This window comes from Biomphalaria glabrata, chromosome 1 (genome assembly GCF_947242115.1).
Source record: "Biomphalaria glabrata chromosome 1, xgBioGlab47.1, whole genome shotgun sequence".
In the NCBI taxonomy this organism is placed as follows: domain Eukaryota; kingdom Metazoa; phylum Mollusca; class Gastropoda; family Planorbidae; genus Biomphalaria; species Biomphalaria glabrata.
In genome coordinates, this window is record NC_074711.1 from 69383578 (window position 1) to 69404876 (window position 21299).

Sequence of the window (21299 nt, forward strand, 5' to 3'; positions counted from 1 at the left end):
ACAAACTAACAAAACTAATAGCGTCTTTGAACTTTTGGAGTAAGCTAAACACACAAACTCTGATCGTATTGCGTTCCAACAATCTGTGCAATAAATTATGAATTTAAAAAATAGGTTGAAACTATAAAAACAATCCGACATTAAATTCCAGCGACTTTTGACATTGTTTAAGGATCGAACAAAACCAATAAACTAAAACATAAACAAAGTCAAGCACAATTAGGACATCAAAAAAGGAAAAAACAAAAACCTTAATGTGCCAATATTTATTTGGTAGTTTATTATCAAAGCATAAAGAAAATTTTAATGAATTTCAGACGGTTTTGTTTGTTGCTAATGGTTGTAATAATCTATTTTTTTGGTACTAATAACAGACTGGTGACACCCTGCTGGAGTTATTACTGCCTCTGCCAATACTGTCATTTCAGAAAGATGACATCAGTAGGCTAGTTTGTGCATACATATATAGACTTCTTTCACCTTAATAGCTAGGAGCTATGCAAATCTCATTTGCATCTTTTTAAAAATAGTATTTAAAAAAAAAAAAAACATTTCACCGGAAAAAAAAAGGGTGATGCACGTCATTTATTTTGTTTTCAATGTGTAATGACGTCATCAGAAGTGGGGGCGATATCTCTTGGGACATAACTAGGAACACATTTTGCTATTTGAGAAGACGCTAATAAAAACGTGTCTGTAACTTAATCAAGTCTCCCATTGGTCAGAAGATATTGGAAGAAAATAAGCGGTCAGTTGGTCAGTGGACCGACAGCAGTGGCAAAAAAAAAAAAAAGAAAACCCAATAAGGACAAAAAGTAGAAATAAAAATGGTAGAAGGAAAAAGAAAATAAAATGGAACTCTGGGAAAGCGGGAGAAGAAAATGTTGGATTGGATTTATTACCGTATATGTCAATCTGTGTTAGAGTTGTATAAATACGCTCCGTTTGGACCATAATATTGTCCGGCCAGCCCATAACAGACTGTCTACTAGATCAAAACCTAGCGAAGTTATCCCTCCCTTGTTGGAGCATAAACATTTGAAAGAAAAGAAGGGCCGAAAGATGTGGAGGCAGGGAAGAAGAGCAAATATTGTGAGTACTTGAACCCGCTGAATGGTGAGCTGTGCATGTCCGTGAGAGATAATCCATTTGGATGCGTTTGGGTTTTTCTCTCCATTTTATTTTCCCGTAGATAAAAGCTGCTTCGATAATTAGAGAGGGAATATCGATACGGAGTGAAGAAATTGGTAACTTTATGCTGCATGGCGGCTAACAGAGAAATTGGTAACTTTATGTTGCATGGCGGCTAACAGAGAAATTGGTAACTTTATGTTGCATGGCGGCTAACAGAGAAATTGGTAACTTTATGTTGCATGGCGGCTAACAGAGAAATTGGTAACTTTATGTTGCATGGCGGCTAATAGAGAAATTGGTAACTTTATGTTGCATGGCGGCTAACAGAGAAATTGGTAACTTTATGCTGCATGGCGGCTAATAGAGAAATTGGTAACTTCAAGCTGCATGGCGGCTAACAGAGAAATTGGTAACTTTATGTTGCATGGCGGCTTATAAAGAACACTAAAAGATACAAAGAGTATGGGGTGCAAGGCAGCTTATAGAAATCAATCACTATTTGTGAAGAATATGTTAATTGTTTATTTATACTGTATGGCGAGTTATTTTTATATTAGGAATGAATAAGTAAAGATTTAATAATCTTTTGTTATAAATCATTGTACCTCCCTCTCTCTCTCTCTCTCTCTCTCTCTCTGAGACACATGAACTTGAACCACCAAACTACAATCTACGTCTAAGCCCCAGTCAACCCAGAGAAAGAAGTAGCCTAGTTTGTTTCTTTTGGTTAAAAAAAACACGAAATTTCGATCTATGATTTTTTTTTATCGAAGCACCGCTGACCGTAATTTGCTCCGGTTGTCAAGGGACTAGTGGTCAACACTGGTCATTTCCGTAAACCCCTTTTTCGTAATGAGCTGAGCTGTAACTTATAAAGGACGAAGTCATCTCCTATTTCTACTATTTCTAACCATTGCCAAGTTCAAGGTTGATATTTTAAAACCTTTTTGAATCGAACAAAACCTACAAGGAAGAATTCGTTGTTTTTTTTTGTGTTTACGTTGACTTTGTTTATAAGGTCTAGGTGTATATGAAAAAAATTTTCCACTAACATTTCTGTCTGCATTAAAGCCAATAGAATTCTAGTATTGGACCTTTGCAAACCCATTTATTGTATAACTGTTAAGAGATTAAACAAGAACAATAAAAAAATATTTTTAAAATACTAAAAAGAAATCAGTTTGCATCAGTCAGTTAATTAAATTTGTAATAGATCTAGACTAACAATAATAAATCTGTGCGATTTTTATTTTTCCAATTGTTTTTAGTGCAATTTCATGCTTTTAGCTTTATCAATGCGCTATAATTCTTTCACTTATCTGGACCAATTGGAAAAAGCAGTGGGGGGTGTAGAAAGAGGTGTGAAGGTTGCCGTGATAGCTATTTAAATGAATTTATTTTTAAAAAAGTTGTACCACTTGAATGTAAGCTCGAGGGCTCAACCTCCTCTTGCTAGAGCCACTGTGCTAGTGAAGTGCTTATGAAAATAGAAGGTTTTGTAGTTATCTATTGTTAGTTTCAAGCTTTGAAGCAACCTCCTAATTCTCTACACAAAGTATAAAAGGGACTCATTCAATAGAGACCGCCACGCCTGCCAAGTACTATTTCTTTCCCTTGTTCGATACCAAACAAAATAATTAAATAGCAATAATTAATTAACTAACTGGTTAATTTTAAATTGATTCTTGTCTTGTCAGGTAGAAGAAATATGTATGCAAAATTTCAATTTGATCCGAGATTGGGTGTGGGATAGATAACTTATTCAAATTTTTACCAGACAGACAAACGGACAGACAGACACAGACATATAAACAGACAGACTGACAGAGTAAGTTGATATAACCTTTTTTAACGATACTGTGAAAAGAGTGTAGAGAGAATTGTAAACATAAATCACAGAAATGATCAAATTATGGAGATAACAATTCTGTCCGATATAACAAAATGTTTGTGTCATGTCATGAGTGTCGTGTCTTGTGTTGAGCGTCCTGCGTCATGTGTCTCGTCTTTATGCCGTGTGTCTTTCGTCTCTTGCCTTGTGTACTGTGTCTTGCTGTGTGTCTTGTTAAGGTTAGTGGGACTAGCCAAAACTTTAGTCCTTTGGAGACATTTTCGATCCCTGTTTTAAGATGGCGTTATGGCTTACGGGAAAGTATTCAACTTCTTCAATGTTTGTATGTTCAAATCACATGATTTAGAATGTCGTTAAAGCTCATTACAGGATGTATTAAAAATTTCTATATATATATATATCAAATATATCAAATGTTTAAATGTGCCCTTGTGAGCGTGTGAGTGATAATCAAAATGTGTATATTTAGACACTATCTGATACAATGCAACGATGGGGAGAGGTCTTATTAAACTTAAACCCAAGCCATGAAACCAACATTATCTAACATGAGCTAACTTGAGTGCCAGGCTATCCCATAATTTGTCTGGCCCTTGACATGCACCCAAATGGAAACACACTGTTTGACGCCTTACCAATAAACATGATCGTCTCACTGAAACATGGACAAAGTTGTTTTATTCTCTGTGTTGGCATGAATTACACACTCGACTCACTTTTAGTATACGACTTAGTATAAGACTTAGTATCAGACTGAAACACAGAAAGTTCAATTTGTATGTATTGTTTAATTCTTAAATTTTATTGGCTTCTTATTGTTTTTCTTTACAATGTCTGAGACTGAATCAGATTACTTCTGGCGGAATGGGCCCGCCATAAGTATCTTGATAGACGGGTCTGTTTCACTCAATTTGGTCTCTCAGTATTTCAGGGATCGTTTATTTGGTCAGTTTTGGTTTGGATTAGCATTAGGGTTGATGGGGTCTTGGCAAGATTTAAGTTGAATACTTTTCAGAAGACAAGCAAACATTGACTGTCATGAGACTTCGATGCAACTTGTAAGGAGCCAGTATTGACTGGAGGCCACTGGCGGATCCAGAACTTTGGAGTGGGGGGGGGCGATTTTTTTCCAAACCCTAACCCTAACGCCCAGTAAACAGTAACCCTATGCATAAACGTGAGTACAGCACACACACACACACACTCATATATATATATATATATATATATATATATATATAAAAATATATATATATATATATATATATATATATATATGTATATATATATATATATATATATATGTATATATATATATATATATATATATATATATATATATGACATTAAAAAAAGCAGCATTTCTCAACCTTCGGCGAAAAACAAAACAACTGGGGCAGCGCTATAAGGTTTTCTTGTGGGGTTCGGGGCGAAGCCAAAAGCGTTTTCTTGCATTCGTCATTGCAAAAACGCATTTTCCTGACCTGAAGCTCATTTTTCATACTATTAAAAAAGGACCTTTTGAATAATGTTTTACTTGAAAAATAGTCTAATATGAATTTATAGGCCCTTAATACATTGCAAATAAAACCGATTTGTTCCTTGAAAAGATAAGATACACCACATATTTAGATTTTGGCTTTGAGGATCGCCGCCGAAAAAAAAAATTCGATAAATAGTATTCAAGAAAATTTAATTATAAATTGTATGTTATAGTCCCAAATTTATTTAACTAGAAAAATATCAGATTGAGTAAAGGTTGGGAAAAGGCGACTATAAATATACAATCTGAGTTTAGAACTCATCTCTGTCACTTATACTGAAAAATTTCGTATAAATTCTAACTTTTCCAATGCAAAGTCTTTCTTAAAATAATTATGATAAATTCATGTGAAATTACATAAACTCTGTCTGGAAATGGGAATGGCGGTAGAGTGAAAACGATTAATCCTCGCTCCTTTAATAATTTCTGCGAAAGATTGCATTTGGCATTAACGAATAGGGGTGGGGCGACTCGATATAAGAATTTAATTTATAGTATATATAAATTATATTAGTGAAAGATTTTCTTTAATTTTGTAATTTGTAATACAAAAAGAAAAAGTATTGATTTGTCCGATGGGGAAAAGGCGATTGCATGTATCGCCCCTTCCACCTGGTACAACCCTTTTTTATTTAAATTTACTAATGATACAATTTGAGATTAGAGTGTGGTACGACATAATATACAATGGGTCACATATCAATACGTAGTTTATATTATATAGATATTAAACTAATTTTGTTCACAAACTATGATTCTCCACAAAAATAAGACCGCCCCCCCCAGCACTCAGAGGGCTAGAGTGGGGAGGGCAGTACATGCGATCGCCCCCCCCCCACCTCACCGAATCGGACAAAATACCAGAAAAGGAGCGACATAATATACAATTTATATATTAATTCAACTAATATTGATCACAAAGTATGATTTCTCCATAAAAACGGACCGCCCCCCCACTCAAAGGGTTTAGGTGGGAAGGGCAGTAGAGGTATTCGCCCCCCCCCCCACCAAACGGCAAACAGGGAACGACATAATATAAAAATCGGTTAAAATATCAATAACAAGTTTTAATAATATAGATATTTAATTGATTCTGTAAGCAAGCTGTGATTTCTTCTAATAAAATTGGTCCGCCCCCCCACTCGAAAGTATATGGGGGGGGGGGGCGCTGGATTGATACCATCGCCCCCTCCCGACCCCACCAAATCGGCCAACATACTAGAGAGGGTGGGAGCGAAATAATCTAAAAATAGGTTGAAATATAAAAAATAATTAGTATATATTTTTAACATAAGTAATAAATTCGTATACAAATTGTGTGAATTCTATACTAAAATTCGCCCCTACCGCCCCCCCCCCCTGGATCCGCCAGTGCTGGAGGCTAAGAAAACTCTAACTTGTAAACTGCTGTTAATACATGGATTGGATGACTTTTAGTAAATGATTTGTTTTTGACTTACACATACTATCACATTTTCTGGAGCCCGGGCAGACGGTTACCTTGACATTCACAGCTCTGAGTAGTTCGCTGTCTAAATTTGTAAAACAGAAGCAATTAATAGCTCTACGTTTGTGTGTGTGAGTGTATGTGACTTTCTTTTAGATCTGATCCCTGGGCATTCCTTTTGAATATGATTCCCCCCTCCCCACCAAAACAATATTGTTATTATTTCTGCTCGGTGTAGTTTGGCCTGTACTTCCTTATTAGAGAACGCGCGATTTTCACTTGATACCAAGCAGACGTCAAGGAAGGGTTTTATGGTTGAATTGTGGGAAGGGGTGGAAGCAGGAGATTTATGCACGGTCACGCCGTTGTGTTTCGACCTTATTTTCATCATTGCAACTGCAGGTTGATCTGTCTGGAGCTCCGTGCGGTATCTAGCTTCGCAGCTTCCGTAAAAGGTTAAGGGTCAACGTGAGCACCCTCGACCCGAGGTTAAGCACAGGGTAAAATTTATGGATAACCAGCGGTGTGTTATTGTTGGTGGTTGATGGAGACCTGAATTAATATCTCATTTAACTCTCATGACAGACACATGTCGGTGCAGTGTAGTCCAAAGTTGACAGCAACCCAGTAAATATAAGTTCTGTTATACGAATACAATAATAGATGCCTGTAAGGGACGCCCCAAACACCCAACTATCAAATAAAATTATGACAATAAAGTCAACGTAAAATTTATTGGAGAGATGGGTAATCTGTCCTTGTACACAGAAATTATTATTTGACCAAGTCTTTACTTATACATTAAAAAAAATAATAATTTCACAAATCTCTTCAAGGTCTAGGTGGGGGGAGAGAAATCTAAGCTGTGGAGTTAAAGAGTTAAATCATCACAACGATCTTTGCTTTGCCTTGAGATTTAGTTATATCTAGTAACTACGTGATCTCTATCCTATATCTACTAATAACGTGATCTCTATCCTATATCTAGTAACTACCTGATCTATATCCTATATCTAGTAACTACGTGATCTCTATCATATATCTAGTAACTACCTGATCTCTATCCTATATCTAGTAACTACGTGATCTCTATCTTATATTTAGTAACTACGTGATCTCTATCCTATATCTAGTAACTACCTGATCTCTATCCTATATCTACTAACTACCTGATCTCTATCTTATATCTACTGACTACGTGATCTCTATCCTATATCTAGTAACTACGTGATCTCTATCCTATATCTACTGACTACGTGATCTCTAGCCTATATCTACTGACTACGTGATCTCTATCTTATATCTAGTAACTACGTGATCTCTATCCTATATCTAGTAACTACGTGATCTCTATCCTATATCTAGTAACTACGTGATCTCTATCCTATATCTAGTAACTACGTGATCTCTATCCTATATCTAGTAACTACGTGATCTCTATCCTATATCTAGTAACTACGTGATCTCTATCATATATCTAGTAACTACCTGATCTCTATCCTATATCTACTGACTACCTGATCTCTATCATATATCTACTGACTACGTGATCTCTATCCTATATCTAGTAACTACCTGATCTCTATCCTATATCTACTAACTACCTGATCTCTATCCTATATCTAGTAACTACGTGATCTCTATCCTATATCTAGTAACTACGTGATCTCTATCCTATATCTAGTAACTACGTGATCTCTATCCTATATCTAGTAACTACTTGATCTCTATCCTATATCTAGTAACTACGTGATCTCTATCCTATATCTAGTAACTACGTGATCTCTATCCTATATCTAGTAACTACGTGATCTCTATCCTATATCTACTGAATACGTGATCTCTATCCTATATCTAGTAACTACGTCATCTCTATCCTATATCTAGTAACTACGTGATCTCTATCCTATATCTAGTAACTACGTGATCTCTATCCTATATCTAGTAACTACGTGATCTCTATCCTATATCTAGTAACTACGTGATCTCTATCCTATATCTAGTAACTACGTGATCTCTATCCTATATCTAGTAACTACTAGATCTCTATCCTATATCTAGTAACTACGTGATCTCTATCCTATATCTACTGACTACGTGATCTCTATCCTATATCTACTGACTACGTGATCTCTATCCTATATCTAGTAACTACGTGATCTCTATCCTATATCTACTGAATACGTGATCTCTATCCTATATCTAGTAACTACGTGATCTCTATCCTATATCTAGTAACTACGTGATCTCTATCCTATATCTAGTAACTACGTGATCTCTATCCTATATCTAGTAACTACGTGATCTCTATCCTATATCTAGCAACTACGTGATCTCTATCCTATATCTAGCAACTACGTGATCTCTATCCTATATCTAGAGATTAATTAAAATTGTAAACAAAATAATATGGAAACTAAAAAAAAACCAAAGCTTACAAACATTATTTGAACATAACGTAGGGATTGATTAAAAAAACACAAAATTCATGAAAACTTGATTTTTTTTTTTCACTTTTCTGGTATTAAGCTCAACTTTAACACGACACACACACACACACACACTTCACACACAAACGACGCACACATGCTAAACTAATTCATTGATTAGCATTAGTCGTACTGTCTTTACTTAATTGATTCGTTAAAGTTGACACTCATAATTTTTGTTGAAGTATTCCTAGAAAATAATAATCATGCACTGGATCAGTTAAATCGGAAGAGCAATGACATAGCCCCCCCCCACACACACACACATTTTAAAGTACAAAAATATGTTTCGTTATATGTATAAGACAGTCCTTAGGTATTTATAATATTGTCAGACTTCTAAGATTAACAGATGAGTTGAAATTATAATTGATCGGAAGTGTTAGATGAACAAGATTCTTAAAAAGAAAAAAAAAAAAAAAGCTTATATTAAAAGTGTAATTATATCAATTAGTTTGGATCATTCATGTCATTAAATTTGTCATATATCTAGACTAACAATAATCAATATGTGCAATTAGAAATATGCTTAACAATTGTTTTTGTTTAGCGCAATTTCATGCTTTTAGCTTTCTCAATGCGCTATAATCCTATCACTTGTCTCACTGCGCTATGATCCTATCACTTTCTTAATGCGCTATGATCCTATCACTTTCTCAATGCGCTATGATCCTATCACTTTCTCAATGCGCTATGATCATATCACTTTCTTAATGCGCTATGATCCTATCACTTTCTCAATGCGCTATGATCCTATCACTTTCTCAATGCGCTATGATCCTATCACTTTCTCAATGCGCTATGATCCTATCACTTTCTCAATGCGCTATGATCCTATCACTTGTCTCAATGCGCTATAATCCTATCACTTGTCTCACTGCGCTATGATCCTATCACTTTCTTAATGCGCTATGATCCTATCACTTTCTCACTGCGCTATGATCCTATCACTTTCTCAATGCGCTATGATCCTATCACTTTCCTTATGCGATATGATCCTATCACTTTCTCAATGCGCTATGATCCTATCACTTGTCTCAATGCGATATGATCCTATCACTTTCTTAATGCGCTATGATCCTATCACTTTCTTAATGCGCTATGATCCTATCACTTGTCTCAATGCGCTATGATCCTATCACTTTCTCAATGCGCTATGATCCTATCACTTTCTCAATGCGCTATGATCCTATCACTTTCTCAATGCGCTATGATCCTATCACTTTCTCACTGCGCTATGATCCTATCACTTTCTCAATGCGCTATGATCCTATCACTTTCTTAATGCGATATGATCCTATCACTTGTCTCAATGCGCTATGATCCTATCACTTTCTCACTGCGCTATGATCCTATCACTTTCTCAATGCGCTATGATCCTATCACTTGTCTCAATGCGCTATGATCCTATCACTTGTCTCACTGCGCTATGATCCTATCACTTTCTTAATGCGCTATGATCCTATCACTTTCTCACTGCGCTATGATCCTATCACTTTCCTTATGCGATATGATCCTATCACTTTCTCAATGCGCTATGATCCTATCACTTGTCTCAATGCGATATGATCCTATCACTTTCTTAATGCGCTATGATCCTATCACTTGTCTCAATGCGCTATGATCCTATCACTTTCTCAATGCGCTATGATCCTATCACTTTCTCAATGCGCTATGATCCTATCACTTTCTCAATGCGCTATGATCCTATCACTTTCTCACTGCGCTATGATCCTATCACTTTCTCAATGCGCTATGATCCTATCACTTTCTTAATGCGCTATGATCCTATCACTTGTCTCAATGCGCTATGATCCTATCACTTTCTCAATGCGCTATGATCCTATCACTTGTCTCAATGCGCTATGATCCTATCACTTTCTCAATGCGCTATGATCCTATCACTTTCTCAATGCGCTATGATCCTATCACTTTCTCAATGCGCTATGATCCTATCGCTTGTCAGGACCTGGGGTGAGGGAAATGTGAGAAAGAAGTGGTATCTCTGTGAATGTTACCGTGATCGCTTTTTTAAATGCATTTAAAAAAAAAAGTGTGCGACATGCATTCGAATAAGCCAATACACTAACCACTGTGCCAGTGTAGTGCTTATGAAAATGGAAGGTTTCACAGTTATTTATTGTTAGTTTCAAACTTCTAAGTGACGACCCGATCTCATTCTCTACACAAAGTATAAAGGGGACTATTTCTACTTATACCTCTCTCAAGTACAATTTCCTTCCCTTGTTCGATACCAAACAAAATAATTAATTAACAATAGTTAATAAATTAATTTATAAATCTTTTTATTGATTCTTTTTTGTTAGGTATAAGAAATAATTGTGTAAAATTCCAACTTGACCTGAGATTGGGTGTGGGAGAAATCACGTGTACAACCTTTGTACCAGACAGACAGACAGACAGAGTGAGTTGATAGAAGCTTTGTAAAAATAATACACAAGAAATAAAAAGGTGAATTATTTCCACAGACGTACACACCCATTAGATCAATTATGACTTCATGTAATATGTATAGATATGGCGAGCAACATTTGAATTGGACATAAACTGGTGTTAACCTTAGCATGGTCAAATACATATTAAACATTTACACACGCACACACCGCACGGAGACTGATGCTCACATAACCAATCTTACATCCGCACGAACTCACAACCACAGCGCCTTTAAAAATGAGATCTCAGCAGACCGCGCCACTGGCTGCACGTGCGATACGCAGAACCCAGAGTGTCGCAGCCCTATCAGATTACTGGACCTTAGCGCTCACACGCGCCCTCGTGTGAGGGGGATGAACGTGGAGTGGGAAAAAAAGATAGAGAAAGGGGAGAGAAGAAAGTCACCGCACACACAAAATGTATTTTCACCTGGAGTTGTATCCACTTAGCGGATCAAACTAGTGCCTCGTTCTTACGACTTTTAGTAGTAGTTTGTTTTTTTTTGTTTAAAAAATATTCTGGTGATTTCTGTGTTTTTCTGTAGTCCAATTTAAAGTTATTGTTGTTTTATTTCGTCATTTGTCTCGAGAGATGGATTTACTCGATGTCATTGTTGGAGCCTAGCTACAGGTAAAACTTCACTTTCTCTACTTGATGTTTTGTGTTTTCCATAGCGATGTCGACGGACCGAGACGCGGTGAGCAATGCTGCTGTACTTTGTACTAACATCCACGAAAACTCGATACATACAGATGTATATATTTTGGAAAACAACAGACCACCTAGAAGCTATGCATCCACAACACATCTAGATTGGTTTCATTACTGAAATAGATCTACTGAAAGGTAAAACTGAACGAAAATGAGAATCTACTCAAGGATTGCACAGTAGTGCACTTACATTTAAATAAATGTCGAAATCAGATCCTGGTTGTGTTTAGATTTGACTAATTTCAGAGTCGAATGACACATTTTCACTTTCCCCTAATTAAAGGTTATAATAATAGTGAGTTATGTACTGGTTAAAAAAATATTTTGTGAAGCTTTAAGTTTCTCGATAGTCTTCATAGTGAAACCTAAAAATGAAAAAAAAAAAAAATTAATCAGCATTTGACCTTGTACTTTCTTTTATAAACAAAATTTTAAAATTTGACAACAAACACTGTATGTGAGATTGTAAAACCCTTTAAAATAAATTTAATATCTCAATAAAAGAGAAACTTATTTAATCAATGCAAGTCAATTCATCTCCTCACTCTCGGAGCTTGGTTTTATTCATTGGCGTTAGATGCCTACCATGTAAAACAAATATTTTTTAGCCTTCGATAAGACATCGCCAACCGACGAATTTTCCTACTTCTGAAATAATTCCAAAATTGTTGTATAGAGTTGAACAAAGCAAGCAATGTCAGTCCCTTTCAAAAGCAACGTACCTCAGAGACTGCGAGTCGCACATGTTGCTCCACATTTGTCTCAGCCAACTGTTATCTCCTTGGGTTTGTGTTTTATTTACAGTTTGTATAATTAGATTCACATAGGAATAAGAGTGTGGGCTAGAAGTTGAACAAGATGTTGCCTGTGCAAAGGTGAATATTAAATAGATCTGTTTTTTTTTATATTCTGTATTACTGATGGTGCCCCATAAGTCGCAATAAGCTACAGAACTACACAATTTTAAAAAAATATTTAATTATTAACAACAACAACAAAAAACAGTCTTTTTATGTCAAAGATGACTTTTTAACAATTTAAATTCAGTTTTAATCCATTTTCAAACAACACCATAAGACTTAAGGTTTGTTTTTTTTTGTTTTATTTTTTTTTTGCCCAAAAAAATAGCTAGGCAATTTTCTAAAAGGCTGCTAAAACAGATTCTGCTTTGCCAGTTTTTATTGTTTGAATAGTAGAAGTTTTTTAAAATTGTTCATGAATATTTTTAAATTACTTTTTGGATATTGTTCTATCTTCGTGAAGCCGACTCGGGAGCATAACCTTATTTGAAAGTGTTGTCATTCAAAATAGAACACTGGCAGGCTTTTATTTGGTAGCAATTGAAGAAAACTTTGGGAAAGATGGGTATATCCATGCTATTTCAATGTTATCTAGAGTGTTTTTTTAAATTAACATTGACACATTAATGTTTTCACATATGTAGATACAATAAACTATAATCTCAAAAGCGTATGACCTAGTTTGTTAATCATAAACGTCTATGTGCGAAGGACCTGAGGACACTAGATACCCTCTGATTACAGCAACAGAGTAAAGATTTAAACATAGAAAAAGGAGATTTGCGAACTCACTATCTCACGTTGTTTCTGTTCTTAAATTAGACGCAAGCTAACTCTAATTTGTCTATAATTTATTTGCCAGCGCTAATTTTGTAGAAAATTTTAAACTTTGTTTTAGTGCGCCTCTATTTTCTTCTTTTATCTCTACGTCCCCCTTTTATGCCCAGTGCCCCCTAACGCCCCTTTGGCTCCCAGCGCATACCCAATTTCACGAAATCAGCCCCTGGTCTAGTGTTTCTCTACATTTGGAATAATGAGCCGCAATCCTTGTATCTCTTTTAAACGTTGCTAAATCATCATCTCTATATATAATTCTCTTCATGGCTCAACAGTTTGGACACCAAGAAGTAAAGGAAAGATCACTCTTTTATTTCAGCAAGTTGGACTAGAGTTATCCCAAGAAAAAAAAAGATTTGGGGGGGGGGGGGGGGAGAATAGCAGGGCCGGACTTAACCTTTGTGGGGCCCTATGCGAAAAGGATTTTGCGGGGCCCAGTTTGGGTAGGGATACGGATAATAAGTGAAAAATAAGAGTTTGTATTAGAAAATAAATTCGTCTTTGCATTTTATTAATTCTTTACTACGTACAAAATTACTTTACGAGCCTTGCGTGTAGCGAACTCATATAGTATATCATAAAAATTATGTTTCCTACATAGATCATGCTCAATAGCAAGAATTACCAAATGTTTCAATCTATCTTCGAGAATTGTTGACCTCAAGTATTTTTTCATTAGTTTGAGGCGCGAGAAGCTTCTTTCACCAGATTCCACAATTATGGGTATTGCATAATGCGTTTTTTTTAATCGCGCGAAGGGTTGGCGTTTTCCATATTGAATGACACCCCAAAATGCCAATTTTATTCTATATATTTCAGGAAATTTTTATGAGTTTTCAAAAACTTTTAATAATATCCCGAGATTTCCAGGACTTTTTTGTATATTTTGAAATTTCAGGAGATCTCTTGGAGCTCCTGGTAAATCAGAAGGCCGCGGGAAATCTGTTATAAGTTATAAAATCGTTTAATTTCATAATTTACACCTGGAAAGTGCGGGGCTCACAGCGGTCGGATAGGTCGCAATGGCCTAACACTAAGGCGTATGCTACGCCGTGGGTCGACTAGTATTGTATAATCACATACTGCTGATTTCTCTAAAATCCAAATGTCCAGGCGAGTACAACGCCCCAAGCCCTGGTTCCTTCAATATTTCTTAGATTTTGTTCCCTCTGAAAATCCTTCGTGTTTCACCCTCTCGTCGCTAATGACTTGCTTGCACAGTCCTCCACTGTTCAATACTTCAGCATGTTAGTCTTGTCTCAGATTATCTCCCCTTGCACTCAGCTATAACCAAAGAGACATAAGTAAGTGTTCTATGTTTCGTATGTTACTGTATGCCACATTGCCTGATTTAGTTTTTTTGTTTGTTTTTGTTTTGTGTCATTCTACAGTCTGATTATTGCAATTCATTGAGAAATTCCGTCTGCTATAGTATCCTCATATTCACTCACACAAACTGAGATGTCCATTTCATTCAAACAAAGTCCAGCCATCACCTAAATTCAATGGCAATTTCATATTGTCCAACACCTACCGAGGCTTAGACAATGTAAGGTCAAACACAGTTGTAGCTTTGGAATAAAACTTAGCACAAACATAAACAGAAATTAACCAGGTTCGCAAGATTCAGGACACGCACCCCATCAAAAGTTAAGCAATGAACCTTTGAAGGTCTAGACTGGACTCTACAGCATTGGTCTGTAGCCAGTCTAAGAGACAGAAACTCTGATAGAAAACATACAGCCATCGGATGTCCCCAGCCGTCTCAGACTTCTCAGCCACTGAGGTCAACAGTAAGTCTAAAGAGCAGCATTAGTTTGCGCAATCCACTTTCAAAATACTTTGCAAGGATGTCTCTCAGTGTTTCACATAGAAACCCTCTGTGTAGGACGGCTTGGTCTGATTGTATGTCGCAACTGGAGCATTGTAATCAAGTCAATTATTGCATTTATCTTTAATCATCGGACTCTGAGGCAATACTTTATTATATTATTATTATCAGTCTAATGATATGTGTAATGACTCTTCACAAATGGTATTTCATATGCGTTCACCGCCCCCCCCCCCCCCACTCTCGCAAAACTCAGACAAGCGTAAAGCAATATATACAGTAGTCTAGTCAAATCTGAAATCAACACTGACGGGATAACCATAGGTCGCCCCATCTAATAATCTACAATTTGACACCCGTAACCATTGACCACTAGACCGTGTAAATCAGCGAACTGAGTTTTATTACAATCGTAATATACAGCAGCCAGTCGGTCATTCAGTCGTAAAGCAAAATATTTCAATATCCGAAATGGTCTCGCAAAATCGTTTATTTTGTATGAGTGTATTGGAAGTGTTGGTTGTGTGCGTGTGTGTGAGGGCTGAAAAAATAAACTCCTACTCTTTCTTTCCTGGTCTCCTCACCCTTCTATAGATCACTACATACGTCTCTTATAACTGCTCTACTACGCACTCACAGTTGGTTATATCATTATAGAAATAATTTCAGGAGAATAGCGAACCATGCCACAGCAATTGTTTGTTTTGTTTTTCAGAAGGATATTTGAAAGTGTCATTGAAAATAGAACATTGAAATACATTTTATCTGGTAGCAATTCAATCAAAGTTTAGGAAAGATGGATATCTCCATACTAGCCAAATATACAACCCTTGTCTTTTATAATAAGGCTTTCAGAATTATTTATGATATTTTTTTATGGGTCTTACAAGCCAAGCATACAATAGGTAAGCATTCTATTGTGTACAAAAATCAATAAGTAGATCACTGTAGAACTAATATATCAAATCACTGACACTGATATCGATTCTATGCCTTCACTTGTTTGGCTTCCAACGTCTTGAGTGAGAAACATCTCTAGTGGGATAAACTGGGATAGAGCTTAAGTCTAACGACACCAAGTATAGACACATCTCTAGCAAGACTTCACTTGTAGACACATCTCTAGCAAGACTTCACTTGTAGACACATCTCTAGCAAGACTTCACTTGTAGACACATCTCTAGCAAGACTCCACTTGTAGACACATCTCTAGCAAGACTCCACTTGTAGACACATCTCTAGCAAGACTCCACTTGTAGACACATCTCAAGCAAGACTTCACTTGTAGACACATCTCCAGCAAGACTTCACTTGTAGACACATCTCTAGCAAGACTTCACTTGTAGACACATCTCTAGCAAGACTCTACTTGTAGACACATCTCAAGCAAGACTTCACTTTTAGACACATCTCCAGCAAGACTTCACTTGTAGACACATCTCTAGCAAGACTTCACTTGTAGACACATCTCTAGCAAGACTCCACTTGTAGACACATCTCAAGCAAGACTTCACTTGTAGACACATCTCCACCAAGACTTCACTTGTAGACACATCTCTCACAAGACTTCATTTGTAGACACATCTCTAGCAAGACTTCACTTGTATACATATCTCTAGCATGACACCGCCATAAGGCACATCTTTAGCATGACACAGCTATAAAGCACATCTTTAGCATGACTCCAGTTGTAAGACTCCACTTTAAAAGATTATTTTAATTTAAAAAATTGTAACACACTTAAAAAAAACATTAAAAAAATTATATTGAAGCAAGCAGATCATCTTATTACTTGTATTCTTTGCCCATGAGACACAGAAGAAGACATATTTGAGACACGAATAAGACGTATTTGAGACACAGAAGACATATTTGAGACACACCTAAAAAAAGATATAACTTATTCGATACCTTTTAGCCCTGTAAAATCAAACTTTCGAATTGTTAAACATAGTAATTTTCATTGGCAACAATGAACTTTTAGTAGGACAGTACTATGACCTCCTTGACTTTGTTCAGTTTGTCAATCCAGTTTAACATCTTCCTTTTTATTATTTTTTTTTGTTACATTAATCCAATCCAACATTTCTTCCTATCACACTTTCTTGTTTGACTGTGACTGTATTGTATCAACTCAAGGTAGTCAACTGAATCTTTAAGATTAAAATGTGAACAGAAAGTAAAATGTATACAGCCAATCCTAAATAATAATAACTCAGCTGAGGTACTCAATTTTTCCATATTGTATAATTGAGACTCTTCATGTGAAATACTTATACTACTAATGTTTTCGCCATTATTAAGACTAAGAAATATAGAAGCTCTATTTAACTAATGAGCTACATTTAAAAAACTTGCATTCGTTTTTTTTCCTTTTTATTCCCCCCCCCTCTCTCTCTCTTTCACTCTAATCTTTTCTCTACCCATTCCCCCCCTCTCTCTCTCTCTCTTTCACTCTCATCTTTTCTCTACCCATTCACCCCTCTCTCTCTCTCTCTCTCTCTTTCACTCTCATCTTTTCTCTACCCATTCACCCCTCTCTCTCACTCTTCATTTTCTCTCACTCCACTATTTCTCACCCCAAAACTTTCTCTCCCTCCCCCTCTCTCTTTTTCTCAACGTTGTACAGACGTTCTATTTCTTTCTCTTCTAATCTTTTCATTCCCGCCATTCTGTTGCTGGGGCTGAGGAGGGACCGCCCCTCTACCATCAATCTCACCACACTTCCAAATTGACTATTAATAGTTGATTTTCACTTTAAGCAGAACAAAGTAATCAATGCAACACTACTTCTGCTTCCTTTCGTTGGAATCAAATGATCGATTACCGATGGATACAATCATTTTATATCAGGGTTTAGTATCGAGTGATTGACCAAGTGAGTGATTTGCATTCGCAATGGCAAAAAACGCTGATACTGACATCAACATTGACAAAATCACTGCCATTGACACAGTTGACACACATCATTGCCACTTTGACACACAAAAACTGTGACACAAGGCATGTAGAAAGTGCCCCAAGGAATGGAACTAACAGGCAGACACGGGTCGATGATTTCATATTTAGTAACAATTACTTAGGTATTGTGAGACAAACAAAAAAACATTGACAGAGAAATACAAAGGAATTGCACAAGTCCAGGACATAATTAGACAGTGAGTCAATGAACATACAATTTCACAGCAAGGCAATTAGCTGGCATAGACAGAATGACTCAACTATATCTCGCCAAATGACACACTGGAGTAGCACGTACTAAAACCTGGCATAGAAACAATCCACTGACACTGAGTGACTTTAGGTTGCAGCGCTGATACAAGTCAATACCACTAGATTTTTTTTTTAGAGCGCCTCTGAGTCCACCCAACTCTAATGGGTAGCTGATGTTAATTGGGGAAAGTAAAGGCGTTTGGTCGTTGTACTGGCCACGTGACACCCTGCTCGTTAACCGTTGTTCAAAGAAACTGATGACCGAACAGACTAGGTACCAATACTTTACCATTGGCCAATGATTGATACAACTCAATACCACTAGATACCAAGACTTTTTCGTAGGGCACTGGTACAAGTAGATACCAAGACACAATATAACGAGGCAATAAAACAGTATAGTAAGTAAAGTTCCCCTTTCAGACTTGTGGACTAAAGGGGATAAGTTTCAGTGATCTACGGTTAACTATCAAACAGTATAACGAGGTATTAATGTCATGAAGCACTGAACTATAAACCTATATTACAGGACATGACCTGGATCATGCAGATCTTTTCATTTCAATATTTACATTCCGGAGTGAGCCTTTGGCTGAAGGCAACTTTCATTTTCATCTTTTGAAAAGAAATGTATTCCACGTTCCATAAAGAATTCTGCACCTCTAAATATTTGATGTTGTGTAAATTGGCCTCAAGATACACACGATTACAATCTGCCTTTAAAGTTTTTTTCCCCATATTCATAAAAAATCCAACAACTAATTATTTGAAGGCTGCATTTTGTAAATAATAGATTCTTTTTTCTTTTAATATTAGCATGTTTAATTTTTAGTGGGAATCGAAATGGGAAAAGTCGCTGCTGTTTTTGTGCTGTCTGTCTGTCCGTCTGTGACGTTCAAATCTCATCTAATCTGCACCATTATCGCCTGTATTATGCACTAAATAGGTGCAGCGGCTACTTTAATAATTCTGAAAGCGAATCACTTTTTAAAATTAAATATTCAAACTATTTTCATGCATATAAACCATAAAAAAACAAGATTAGGGCTGTTGATTAAAAAAAACCCAGCTGTGAAATAAATGGAATACACATATTGACCACTGCAACGACAAGATCGTTAAGCTGCTACGGCTTTCCTAGGTACACTACTTGGTGGCCACACTTTGTCATTAGTTCATCTACAATCTACAACAAAGAAATGCCCTTGTACCTTAGCGAACTGATCACTCCTTCTGTCCCTCAGAGAGCCCTGAGCTCCATGGACACACCGCTTTTCGTTTATAAGTTTGTTTGAGGGCTTTTTCAATGCGGCGCGGTGGTTGAGCAGTAAAGCGCTTGGCTTCCGAACCGGGGTCCGGTTCGAAACCTGGTGAAGACTTGGCTTTTTAATTCCGCGACTTTTGGGCGCCTCTGAGTCCACACAACTCTAATGAGTACCTGACATTAGTGGGGAAAAGTAATGGTGGTTGGTCAATGTGCTGGCCAAATGAAACCCTCGTTAACCGTGGGCCACAGAAACAGATGACCTTTACATCATCTGCCCTATAGACCACAAGGTCTGAAAGGGAACTTTTTTTTTCATTGCATGGACCAGGGCTCGGAACTCACTCCCCATTGATCTTAAACCAGAAGCTTGACTACATTCAAGAACACTAAGACCTAAAGATCTATTTGTACAGAACTTGTGTAGATGAGTTGGCCATCTTAACTCTCCTGTTCATGTATGAAATGCTCACATAACGGCTTGAGCCAACATTAGGTTTGTTAACGGTGCTATCTTATTATTATAATTATATTATTATTAAGTTATTGTAGAAATGAATTAATTTCCATTCTATTGTACTGCCAGGGTCGATCTTAGTTGAAGGGAAAAATGACCATTGTAGTCTCCTCAACAGTGTCTACTGAGTAATTTTCTGATGCTGTGGCAGGTCTGCATCAATTCTGTACTCTCGCCTTGTTAGGAATGTTTAGGGCTTCGAATGTGTTTGCGAGATGATCAGCTGGCACTTTCCTTTTCGTTGATTGATGACAGGTTATATTGTTATTTTGGATAGCTGCCCGTTTGTCTTTGTCATTATCATCGAGTTTCAAGATGAGTCTTTCATAGTTTTGACTCCTATTAACTCGGTCTTGTATAGCGGTGACTATCTTTCTGTTTCAGGGTAAAGGTGTCCGGCTTTGAGGCATGTTAAGGAAGGAAGAAGCCTTTTTTCTACTTACTTGTGAATCTCATGCCATGCGTCATTCAAAACAATATTACGTTTTTAATAGTTCTGGTTCAGTGGAATCGCCTCAGTCTTGTAACTAGTTCAATGCTAGAGGCGTGGAAATTTGATCTTATTTTGAAATATTGCGTCATACACAGTTCGTAAACGCTCTGCAGTCCACGACCTCAATCCTTCCAGGACATATATAGTGAAAGACTTGGGGTGTAAGCAGCGAAATTTGGTTGACAGTTTTCTTGTGAGCATGTCAATATTAGTAGGTCGGTGTCACTCCATTTTACGACACCGGAAGTGTAAAGAAGCACGGCACAGCTCAGCCATTTATTGCAGCGATGACGTTCTTAGCAGACAATTAGCTTTGGAGGATTAATTATTATTATTAAATTTCCCCCAACATTTGACGTAGTGAAAGTTTATGTGCAACTTCATATGTGAGGTCAACACAATCACAGGATTTAGTTTTGAATGTGTATCCTCCTTTTCGTGAGTCTTTAGAACAGAGTGCACTAATCTGACATTGTGGACTAAATGCGTTATGTAGGAGTATTTTATTTTGGAACACCACTGTTGCCAACTAAATAAAAAAAAAAGATTTGTTGCCCATTTGTTTTTAAAGAAGTTTTCTAGTTTGATGTCATAGAGTGAAAGTCTTGTGTTGCCATCATATTGAGATTTTGTGGTATAAATTTTAGAGCTTTGAAAACAAATTCTGCTATGCTAAAAATTGCAACAAAAAAAAAAAAAAACAACAACAAC

At 36.6% G+C, this 21299-nt stretch overlaps 1 protein-coding gene across 4 annotated transcripts in view; it reads left to right on the forward strand.

Annotated features, from left to right (window-relative positions):
* The window catches only part of LOC106074843 (kin of IRRE-like protein 2), a 321964-nt gene that overhangs the window by 76358 nt on the left and 224307 nt on the right, over positions 1-21299 (forward strand). For 3 of the 4 annotated variants that reach the window (XM_056011115.1, XM_056011100.1, XM_056011121.1), the window contains exon 1: positions 11243-11552. The exons of the other annotated variant lie outside the window; for it this stretch is intronic. The gene's annotated coding sequence lies outside the window, so the exon portion shown is untranslated. Of the gene's footprint in view, positions 1-11242; positions 11553-21299 lie in introns of those variants that run through there. 4 annotated transcript variants of the gene reach the window in all.